The sequence below is a fragment of the Lemur catta genome, chromosome 2, assembly GCF_020740605.2.
Source record: "Lemur catta isolate mLemCat1 chromosome 2, mLemCat1.pri, whole genome shotgun sequence".
Classification (NCBI taxonomy): domain Eukaryota; kingdom Metazoa; phylum Chordata; class Mammalia; order Primates; family Lemuridae; genus Lemur; species Lemur catta.
In genome coordinates, this window is record NC_059129.1 from 106,332,762 (window position 1) to 106,343,905 (window position 11,144).

The 11,144-nt window shown below is 32.0% G+C and overlaps 1 non-coding gene across 1 annotated transcript; it reads left to right on the forward strand.

The window, feature by feature from the left end:
• Positions 1–9,955: 9,955 nt before the first annotated feature.
• LOC123633709 lies at positions 9,956–10,058 on the forward strand. Its single transcript, XR_006733727.1, has one exon. It is a non-coding gene; the product is annotated as a U6 spliceosomal RNA (small nuclear RNA).
• Positions 10,059–11,144: the final 1,086 nt, after the last annotated feature.

The following is an 11,144-nucleotide window of genomic DNA, read 5'->3' on the forward strand; positions in this document are numbered from 1 at the left end:
TGTTTATTGCAGCACAATTCATAATTGCAAAGATGTGGAATCAACCAGAGTACCTATTGATTAATAAAACGTGTATATGTATGCCATGAAGTACTACTCAGCCATAAAAAATGAATTAATACCTTTTGCAACACTCTGGATGGAACTATAGATCATCCTCCTAAGTGAAGTATTGCAAAAATTGAAAAACAAACAACACATGTACTCACTATTAAATAGAGACTAACCAATCAGCACTCATGTGCACACATGGAGGTAAAATTCAATGAAAATCATTCAGGTGGGAGGGGGAATGTGGGGATTGGTGAAATCGCACCTAATGGGTACAATGTACAGTACCTGGGGGATGGGCACACTTATAACTTTTACTCAAGCAGTGCAAAAGCAATCCATGTAACCAAAACATTTGTACTCCTGTAATATTCTGAAATAAAACAACAAAAATAGTAGACATAACATATGATCCAGCAATCCCATTACTGGGTATCTCCCCAAAGGAAAAGAAATTATTTTGCCAAAAAGACACCTGAACCCAAATGTTTATTGCAGCACAATTCACAGTTGCAAAGATGTGGAATCAACCCAAAGCCCCATCAACCCATGAACAGATTAACATAAGGTAGTATATGTATACCATGGAGTACCTCTCAGACATATAAAAAAGGATGAATTAATGCCTTTTGAAACAATTTGGATAGAACTAAAGACCATTATTCTAAATGAAGTGTCTAAAGAATGGAAAAACAACTACCGCAAGAACTAACAGATGAGCATATGTGTGCAGAGGGAAGTAAAATTCAGTAGAAATCAAGCAAGGAGGCAAGGAGGAGGGAATGGGCAAAAACCTGCCTAACAGGTACAATAAACACTATTTGGATGATGGGAACACTTATAGTCATGACTGAAGCATTAAAACTGTGATCCATGTAACCAAAAACATTTATACCCCTGTAATATTTTGAAATTAAAGGAATAAAATAATAAATAAAGCTTCTCTGCTGTTGACATAACTGCTCTCTTTTCTTTAAAAATGATTCTTACTCTTTTTCTGATGAGATAAACAAACATTTTAAAGACTGTGCTACTAACAAGAGCTATGATATAATATGTTGATATAGTGATATATAATAATATCTCATATACATAAGACTTTATAATTATCTCCATTTTTGCTACTGAAGAGTCTGAAGTGTAGAGAAGTTGAGTAACCCATCCAAGGTGAGAGGCTGGGAGTGGGTCAGAGCTGGTATGCGTAATACAGGCAATGTGCACTGTTATTGCTGAATGAATTGTCCACATTATTTGGTTCAAAGATGTTAAGAATTTAAAATGAACAGCCTAGGCTCCTATGAAATTAATAAACTGAATATAAACCAAATGTGAGGAATTGCTTAAAGAAGTGTTTATTATTACTTATGTGGTTGTTTGGGTTTTAATTTTCAGCTTAGATACTGACACACCTTGTGGCTTAATTTAAAATAAACAGAATAATAGACTTTGTCCCATAGGCAATGCATGATAACATGGGAGTATTTGACAGAGTGCAGAGACACAACTCTGATAAAGAAACAATAAAGAATTACTATCTTAATCATCTTGTTTATCAGAACAGAGGCTCCAAGCACAAGATATTGTGGACCATGGATTACTCTCCTAGAGGGGAGGGTTCCAACTAAAATAGCCACATAGTAGTTCTAGAGTAGTTTTAGAAATGAGGACAGTTATTTTGTCATATGAAAAAGGTAGGAGTCTGTCTTTTAGAGAAAAAACGATGCTATGACAGTGTTTCTGTTTTACCAAGCAAATAGGCAAATTGTGATTGTTGACTTTTGGCTCAGTTGTATTGGTCATAATTTCACTTTAATTTTTGAGATAGAAAAATGGGAAAATGATTTTTTTTTGTTGTTTCTGGTAAGTAGTTTCCTAGAATACTGTGAAAGAAGTTTTGAGTAAGACATACTTGCAAAAGAACTTTATTTCATGTACATATTATCTTGCTCTAAAATTCATAGTGTTTTCCTGAAACCTATTATAATAGAAAAAGATTGCTTTTTTACTTTTGGAAGAACACTAAATTGCAACTTTTGAGTTTTTTTTAAATTCAAATAGCACCTTTATCCAGTAGAAAATTATTTCTTATTGTATTTATGCCATTCCTAGGATATAAAGGATCACCATAATACATTTGACAGAAATAAATAGCTAGAACTATGAATGCTATTTTTTTTTTTTATTGATTCCTTCTAAGCATAGGCATTGCAGCCTTCTGGCTAGACTTGCAATGCTCTCCTTTCAAGTCAATACATAACTCTTCAGATCTACTTTCTCCGATAAAATGGTCAATGTTTTGTTGAGTAGACTGAGTTTTGAAGACAGAGAGGCAATACAGCATTTCAATTGGAATTCTTTTGACTGGAGGATTGGGTGATTAAGCTGGTCACTTGTGGAAATATATTGATTTCATGATATATTTTCAGGAACCGATTTTTCTTTTCTGAAACACTGTGGCATGATGTGCTATTTAGAATTTCTTCTCTTCCCAGAGGGACATGGCACAGCTTTCAACAACTAAAATGAAGATATAAATGGAAAAAAGGAGTATTGTCATTGTTATATTCAACCTCCTAAATATTAACAGAGAATCCTCAAATATGAATTTGTGCTTTCCTTGATTGTTAAAGACATATGTAATAAGCACATTTCATCTTATTATGCATTTCCCATACTACCCAGAAAAGCATACTATGATATATTAAATTCTTAAATTATAGCCAACACATTTAAATGTATAAAATGCTTAGCTTTGTACTTGGCATAGAATATTGCTTACATTTTAGATTTGTTTTTTTTCTTGTCCCTTTTCTTCTAGATTTCTTTGCTACACAGAAGAAAATTTGAAAATTATTCTTTAAAATGGACTATTTTAAATGAATAGTCTCATGGCCTCTGTTTGAATACTTACTTTGGAAAGAAACTAACATTTTTTGAGCATGTGTTATATGCCAGAGACTTTCAAATATTACATTTCATATACAAGTCACAAGAATTTTTTGAAGTGGAAATTATTACCCTTTTCCAAACGAGAAAAACGAGACTCAGAAATGTTACATATCTGAGCCATCCAGGTAATAAGCAATGTAATGAAATGAAACCCAGTTCTTTAAAATCGAGGACAAATTTTCATTTCAGATGTCAGTGTGTCAGACTAGATAGTCTTATCTCTGAGCTATTGTCCATATTTTAGAAAATATGAGAACTTGAAAAAGAAACTAGAAAGAAATTATTCAGATGATAATAGCTATCAATACATTTAAATCTTATACTTACACTAATACAATATACGTTCTTATGCTTTCAGTTTTTCTTCCTTGATGACTCTTTTTATGTGTACTGCATTCTTTTAAAGCAGTGTCTGTGAGACTTTTCTAAGATAAGTGACATACTAGCAAAATATGGCATATCCCTTATAGGTACATTGTATACCCAGTCTAAGCTCCTTCTTCTTTACCTTTATTTAATGGAGATTAGACATTTAAAATGACTTTCCCTGCTTCCTCTGTAGCTAGAGATGGCCTAATGGCACAGATCTGGAAAATGAGATTATAGAAAGAAGTCCCTGAAGAAAATTCCCTTTTTATCTTTGTCTTTTCTCTTTCTTCTGTCTGAAAAACAGATTTTATAACTGGAATCAATCTCATTTTTAAACCACATAAAAAAATTGAATCAGAAGACAGAGTCTGGAATACCGACACTTCCTGGAGCAGTTACACCAGCTCTGGGTTACTCAACCCTGGATTTGATATTGCTTAAGAAAATACACTTACTTTTTGGAAAGCCTATGTTTATATGGCTTTTTGTTACTTTCAGCTTAACATATTTCTAACTCGAGTAAAAGTAAATTTTAAATCTCTACAATGACTTTAAAGTGAACCATAATAAAATAAGACTTAAAATCCGAGAAAGCATGATTAGGCTAGAATGATTTAGCTAAAATACATCTTTCTCACCTTCACTTTCTGCTTTCACCAATCCATGCCTTCATGTCCTCCAATTTATATTCCACTAAATTGAATAATGGACTTTGCAACCACAAAAATTAGTTCCATGTTGAATTATTGAAGCTAGTAATGAGATTATTACCCAAAGTATTTTCCGTGATGTCTTGTGTTTTTGCTATCTTCATGATATGAATTTTGTCCAGTGTTTGTAGTACCCAAATTAAATTAGGAAATAGAAAGTGTTATATGATTCTCAGAATATAGAAGATGAACACAAAATCATTATTTAGGAAAAGTGCAACTATTCTTGGTGAACATACTAGATAACGCTTTTTTTTTTTTCCGGTCTGTGAGTCATAATAAAGAGCAAAGAGTTTATATTAAGATATTGAAACCACTTCTTCAACACTGAGGATGATATCATTAAATTGCTATTGAATTATTATATGTTTAACAAGCACAATCAGTAAAAAACAAGCAATGGAGACCAAAACAATGTAGACCAGTAGGAATGGACAATCTGCGAGTCCTCCAGAACATCCTCCACATATTGTTTCATTCAGGTGAGTCTTTGCTACGTGTGAAGCACACTTCCATTGTGGGTTTCTGGGTGGGGGTGGGGAGACAGCATGAATATATTCTGCAGTAGAATGTTTAGTTTACATTTAAAGAATTTTCAAGAAGAATAAACAGTTCTTTGAATGAATCAAATCAACAAATTACCAAGCCCTTATAGGGGGCTGGTCACTTAAGATTGTGAACCACAGGATAGAACTGAATAAATGTTTCTTATTTGTTTGAACTTCCTACCTTACCTCCAGTGAGGTCTTTGATTTCTGACTGACTTTAGGAAGCTGTGTCTGTCTTAGAGAAGAAAGTACAAGGTGTCTTGACTTTTCCCTGAGTATTTCCTTGTCTGCTTTCTCTAGCTTTTTTAATTTTGCCCTCCCCTACTCCCTTCCCTCTGTCTCCTCTATCCACCGCTTTTCCATCCTTCTTTTTTTCTACATGATCAGGATTTGTTCATTCTTATTTTTATTGTTCTTTTTTCCTTCTTAAATATGCATGGGATTCAGGTTTGGATAATTAATCTCTCTGTATTTTGTGTAATTTAACATTGTTTAAAAAATATGAAAGATAGAGCCAACTCTTATGGATAGAATAAATGATTACTAGGAGATACACCAGCATCAATATGGTTATTCTTGTCTGTAAATTTCTGGACTATATTTTTTCCCAAAGAGTAACCCTATCAGATAATATGCAAACACTAGAGTAAGTAGATAACTGAGAAGGAATGATTAGATAATTAACTTTTTAAAAAAGGTGCAGGATGGCAGCTTTAAAGTGTACAAATATAATCCCCCATCTTGACAACAGCTAGGTTAATCATTCACTACTTTCTAGTATAGAAGTAATTTTTTTACATCATTTTCACCTCTTGCTCATAAATTGCAAAAAGATGGGAGGGTCATGGTTCATCTAACAGTTTTTCTTTCCATTATAGCAATTTTAAGGCAAATCAAAAGTAAGGCTAGACAAGCTGTCAGGGACCTTTTAAATATCCTCTTTACTTTCAAATACAATCTGAGACTCCAACCACAAAGCCTGATGTTTGGAAAACAATTGGATCAGGTGTGTGGAGACATTTGGAAGATTAAATTAGATGAGAATACTTATTAATGTTGGACCGATGGTTTGGGGTTAGGATAGGATTTCATTAGATGAAGATAAGGTCAGTTATAGAGCAAAAAGAGAGCTAAAATGTAATGTTATGCTTGTAAACTTGCCTGATAAACAATTGGGAGTTAAATAATATCTAAAAAAAAGAATTCAGTTGGCATTTTGTTAGGCATCTAAACAAACAATAAACTCCATGTAGGTTTTCTTTCCTCTGCCTAAGAGTCACTTGGAGAAGTGTGCTGAGTGGAGAACAAGCTGGGAGAGCATATTTGGAAAGTGAAAATTGAAATTGTTATCTATTTCCACTATTGCGAAGTTATAAGAAGATTTGTTGTTTGGTTAGGAACAATCAGAAAAATGACAGTGACATTTTTATGTTTCATCAATGTTAAGCGACATTGAGATACTTTTTGGAGTAATGATATTTTGAAAATAAAAAGCAAAAAAGAGATTCCACAAATGCAATAAATGGTGTGAAGATTATTTCCTCCTCCAAATGTTGGGGATGATTATATGACAATGGAGAATTGAGGTTAACTTCTTTACTATAACTGTGTCAATTAAAGGTACTTGTTTTTATTTCTCCCATGTGCCTACTGATATTTTTATGCCTTCTAATTCATAACCGTTGTGGAACTGAGATCACTATTTTTCCTCAATTGTTCTTATCACAACTTAATAATATGTATATTGCTTTAGAATATTTTTTGTAGTACCAAATTTTTAGCAGACGAAGTTAGAGAATTTTAAATAGAAGGTAAATTGGTAGGATGTTTAAAAATAAGGCCCATTGAGGAAAATATAAATTAGAAGATTTAACTTTCCAAATTGATACTCAATTATTAATCTAGTAGGTTCATAGGCAGGAGTTTTATTATATTTTTATTAATCAAACAGCATATTTACTTCATAAATGTTTCCTGAGAAAACTCAATAATATTAGAATGTCCACGGAGAACAATTGATTAGGTAGCTGTAAATGATGATGCCAAATGACAAGACAACAAAAGTATATTACTGTATAGGGGGTGTGAGAAGCTAGTCACGGAGTGAACACATAGCTCCATTACTTACTTATAAACCTAAAGTGTTCATCCAGCCATGAAAGTGAAGTAGATACAAAACCATTTTGCTGGTTCAAATAAGAAGAAAACATAGCTTGGAAAAAATGTTCAGAATTCTTTTCACGTATGATAGTTTGCTGAGGACTCAATCATACAGAGAAATTGTGATTCTTTTATAATGCTTGCATTCATACTTTAAGCAATATTCATTTGTATATTTGTATCTTCTAAATCTCAGATTATCCAGTTCTAAAGTAGAAATGACACGTCCCTTTTCACTTGGAATCATGAAATCAAAGCAGTATCTGCAAAGGAAGTGACTTTAGCAATCACTTTGTTTATTTTTTGATCTGATGATAAAATTCTCTTTATTATGCTCCTAGCAAGGGGATACACAACTGAATTCCTACACTGACAGGAAAGGCTATTCTATCTTTGATTTCACAGGTTGACATGAGAACAACTTCTTTATTTTAATCTAACATATAATTTCATATAATTTTTTTCTGCAAAATCGAGTTTCATATCTTGGGGACATGGAGAACACATTTGGTCCTTCTTCTAGACAATAGCCCTTCATGTATTTGAAGATTATAATCTTTCACCAAACTAGCCATTTCTGATTTTCTGCAGTTTCTCAACTGTTTATATTTCAGATAATCTTATCTATATCTATTTAAAAAATCCTGCTGAAACTTTTACAGGAATTGCATAAACCTCCATATCAATTTGAGAAAATGACATCTGGATTATATTGTCTTTCAATCATGAACAAGAATGTCTCATTATTTATTTTGATTTCTTTTATCATTGTTTTCAGTTTTCAGCTTACAAATCGTACACATGTATTATTAGATTTACATCTAAGTATTTCATTTTTTGAGTGATTATAAATGGTGTTGTATTTTTAGTTTCAGTATTCATGTATTCATTCCTAGTATATAAAAGCATAGCTAATTTTTATGTGTCTTCTGCTTTTTTGAGATAAAATTTACAAAAATTGTGTACATTTAAGGTTTGAGAAATATTTTTATATACGTATACATTGTGAGATGATTATCACAATCTAGCTAATTAACATATCCATCAACTCACAGTTATTTTTGTGTGCATGTGGTGAGAACATTTAAGATCTACCTTCTTAGCAATTTTCAAGCATACAATACAGTATTATTAACTGTAGTCACCATACTATACATTAGGTCTCCAGAACTTATTCGTTCTTCAGAATGAATGTAACCTTTGACCAACATCTCTCCACTTCCCCCAGCCTTCAGGCCCTGGCACACATCATGAATTTTCTGCATAATCAAGTCATTTGCAAATAGTGACAGTTTTATTTCTTTCTTATCTATATGCTTTTTTATTTCCTCTTCTTGCTTCACTGCACTGGCTAGAACTTCCAGCCCTATGCTGAATGAGAGTGGTGAGCATGGACATATTTGCCTCATTCACAATGATGGTGGGAAAGCATTTACTCTTCCATGATTAAAAATAATGTTAGCAGTAGGTTTTTTTATAGATATTTTTTATCAGTTGAGAAAGTTTAACTCTATTCCTATTTTTCTGAGAGTTTTTATTGTGAATGGATGTTGAATTTTGTAAGTGTTTTTTCTGGATCAATTAATATATAATTATGTGATTTTGCTTCTTTAGCCTGTTCTATTATGGATTATGATTGATTTTCCAGTATTGAATCAGCCTTTTATCCCTGGAATAAACTCCTTGGTGTGTTTTTTATAAACATATTGTTAAATTCTATTTTATTAATATTTTGAAAGGATTTTTTGTGTCTATATTAATACTCACAATGTAACCAGAATCCTGTTTTGTGGGAAACCCCACATTCTATTTTAAGAGCATATTTTGAGGTAAAACATACTTTAGGTCTTAATTTATATTATATCAACATTAAAGCAAACTTGTGGAGAAATAAGGAAGTGGATTTATAGGAAAGCTATCTATTAGTAGGTATACATTAGTCATGAGTGTGTAAGTGAAAACAATTTTCCCCGATTACTTGAAAGTTGAAAAAAAGCTCAACTGTATGTATATTTCATGCTCATATGTGTGTGCTATATTTGTTTGATTTCATTGTTATTATTTTTTATATAGCACTTATAATGTGACAAGTATTGTTTATAAATATTAATTCATTAATCAAACTTATAGTCCATAACGTAGTATTGTTAATCCTGCATTTTATGTTACTAACCATATTAATAACTGGAGAGGAAAAAAACATTGAACACTAAGTGTTCACTCATCTTTTTTCTTTGCTGCCATAAAGATATTTAGATTGTTATGCTAATAGATAACAAAAATGTTTTATAGTTTCAAGAAAAGTTTTATTATTTTCCAAAGCATCAGTATATTAGTAATGTTATAACCTAGACAAATTTTCAAATAAGCTTGTATTTCCAGACAATCAAATAGCTATATTAAAGAGAGGAATCTAAGGCGAACATTCTCAGTTCATGCAATAAATATTTCTTGATCCATTTCTATTAAAGCTTTTTGGTGTCACTACAAAGAAAAGTTGGATAATAAAATTAAGGAATATGGCAGTAATAATAATTGACATAGATTTTGGAGTCATACATTATAAGCAATTGAAAATGATATTTTAAAAGAAAAACAATGAAAGTAATATTAGATATTTTGATGTCTATCATGCAAAACAAGGAGTTAACTCTTATATGTGGCCTCAGAAAGAAAAATCCTTTGTTCAGTCAATCAATGAAATTACTTAACAGTTGTTGTATGTTGTATGGTTTGGGAACAGAATTGGTGCTGTCCTTGCTTCTTACCTTCAAAATGATCCAAGTCTAGTGGGAAAGAAAGACATGCAAAAAGAAGATGCAAGATGCAATGTGGTAAGGGAATACATACAAAGTGATACATTTTGGCCAAAGGGAAGTAGTTATGAGGAATCATAATTTTTCCAAATATAACAATCTTTCAAAAATGGAGCTATGTCTATGACAAAGGAACAGACTGAGAAGTAGTAGTCCAACATTATGAAAACATTGAAAGGGAAGTTTTCTAACCATAAGTCAGATATGTTAGAGATTTTTTTCATATGCTGGCTGAGATTCAAGACTAAGAGACTTCACCTCTGTGCTCTCAAGCAAAGTGAAGATTTCATGAGGTAGATTACAAAGTCTTATGCACATTTGTCAAATCATAGAGAAAAGTTTTAGGTAAAAAGCATTTTGGCAGCACATATACTAAAATTAGAATGATACAGAGAAGATTATCATGGCCCCTGTTTAAAAAAATTTAAAAACACCAAGTGTTTATCAAAACCTTTTATGGACCTCTCCTGTGGTCTCTGTGGATAGAAATATAAAAAAAAGTCCAATGCGTAGATCATACTTTTCACAAGCTTTAAATTGCATCATATTTGGGTTAAAAACTACCCTTATTTATTTGACAAATAAATAAATTAAAAAGTATGATGCACTTTCACTGGAGACAAGATGTTTTGCCATTAGTAATATTAATAGCATTATTAATAGCTATTACTTATGGAACCCCTGGGGCACTCCATTTACACTGTACCATTCTTTGTTACTTAATGCTCATGGTGTTGCTGTTTAATACACATAGTCTCTCTTATGGGATGAACACAGTGGTAATCAGAAAAACTTAAAAAGCTGCCCAAGTTTACCCAGCTGGTAAATGGTGTAGCTAGGATTTTAAATCCAACCTAATGCTAAAACTCAGGGGAACCAGATAGTACCTTAGAGAATGATCTAAATCACAGTAAACATTTGTGTAGAATTATAGCAGACGATTCATGCATTGGTTACTGATATCAGATAATACATTTTCTCACAACTGACATTAATTACAATTTTATATATTCTAACACTGTCTAACATTTCTTAAGCCCCTAACGTGCTCCAGGCATTATTCCAGAGCACTTTAAGTGCACTAGATTACTTAGGTATCACCATGAATGTATGAGGAATTACCTTGCTAAGCATTTGCATTTTAGAGAAGATGTTATCCTTAATCTCATGGTGTAATTCCAAACATCAAAACTATTATCAGCTTCTGTGAACACCACAGACACACATACATAGACACACACACCTGCACATACACTGCAATGATATGTATATTCTTCCAAATATTTTATTAAGATTTACTCTTTTATTTTTCTTTATATTATGCTTTTGCTCTATTGTTGAAGGCATGAAGCATATAGAATGCACCACATTATTATACACATTTAAATAGTATTTTTTCCTCGGAAATTATATTAACAAAAAAAAAAACCCCACCTAATATTAATATTATTGCCTGAACTTGCCATAAGCCAAAATAATTTAGAATATGATTCTGAGGACTAGTGATTAACTGGATCTAATTTCAAGTCTTCTATTTGCTT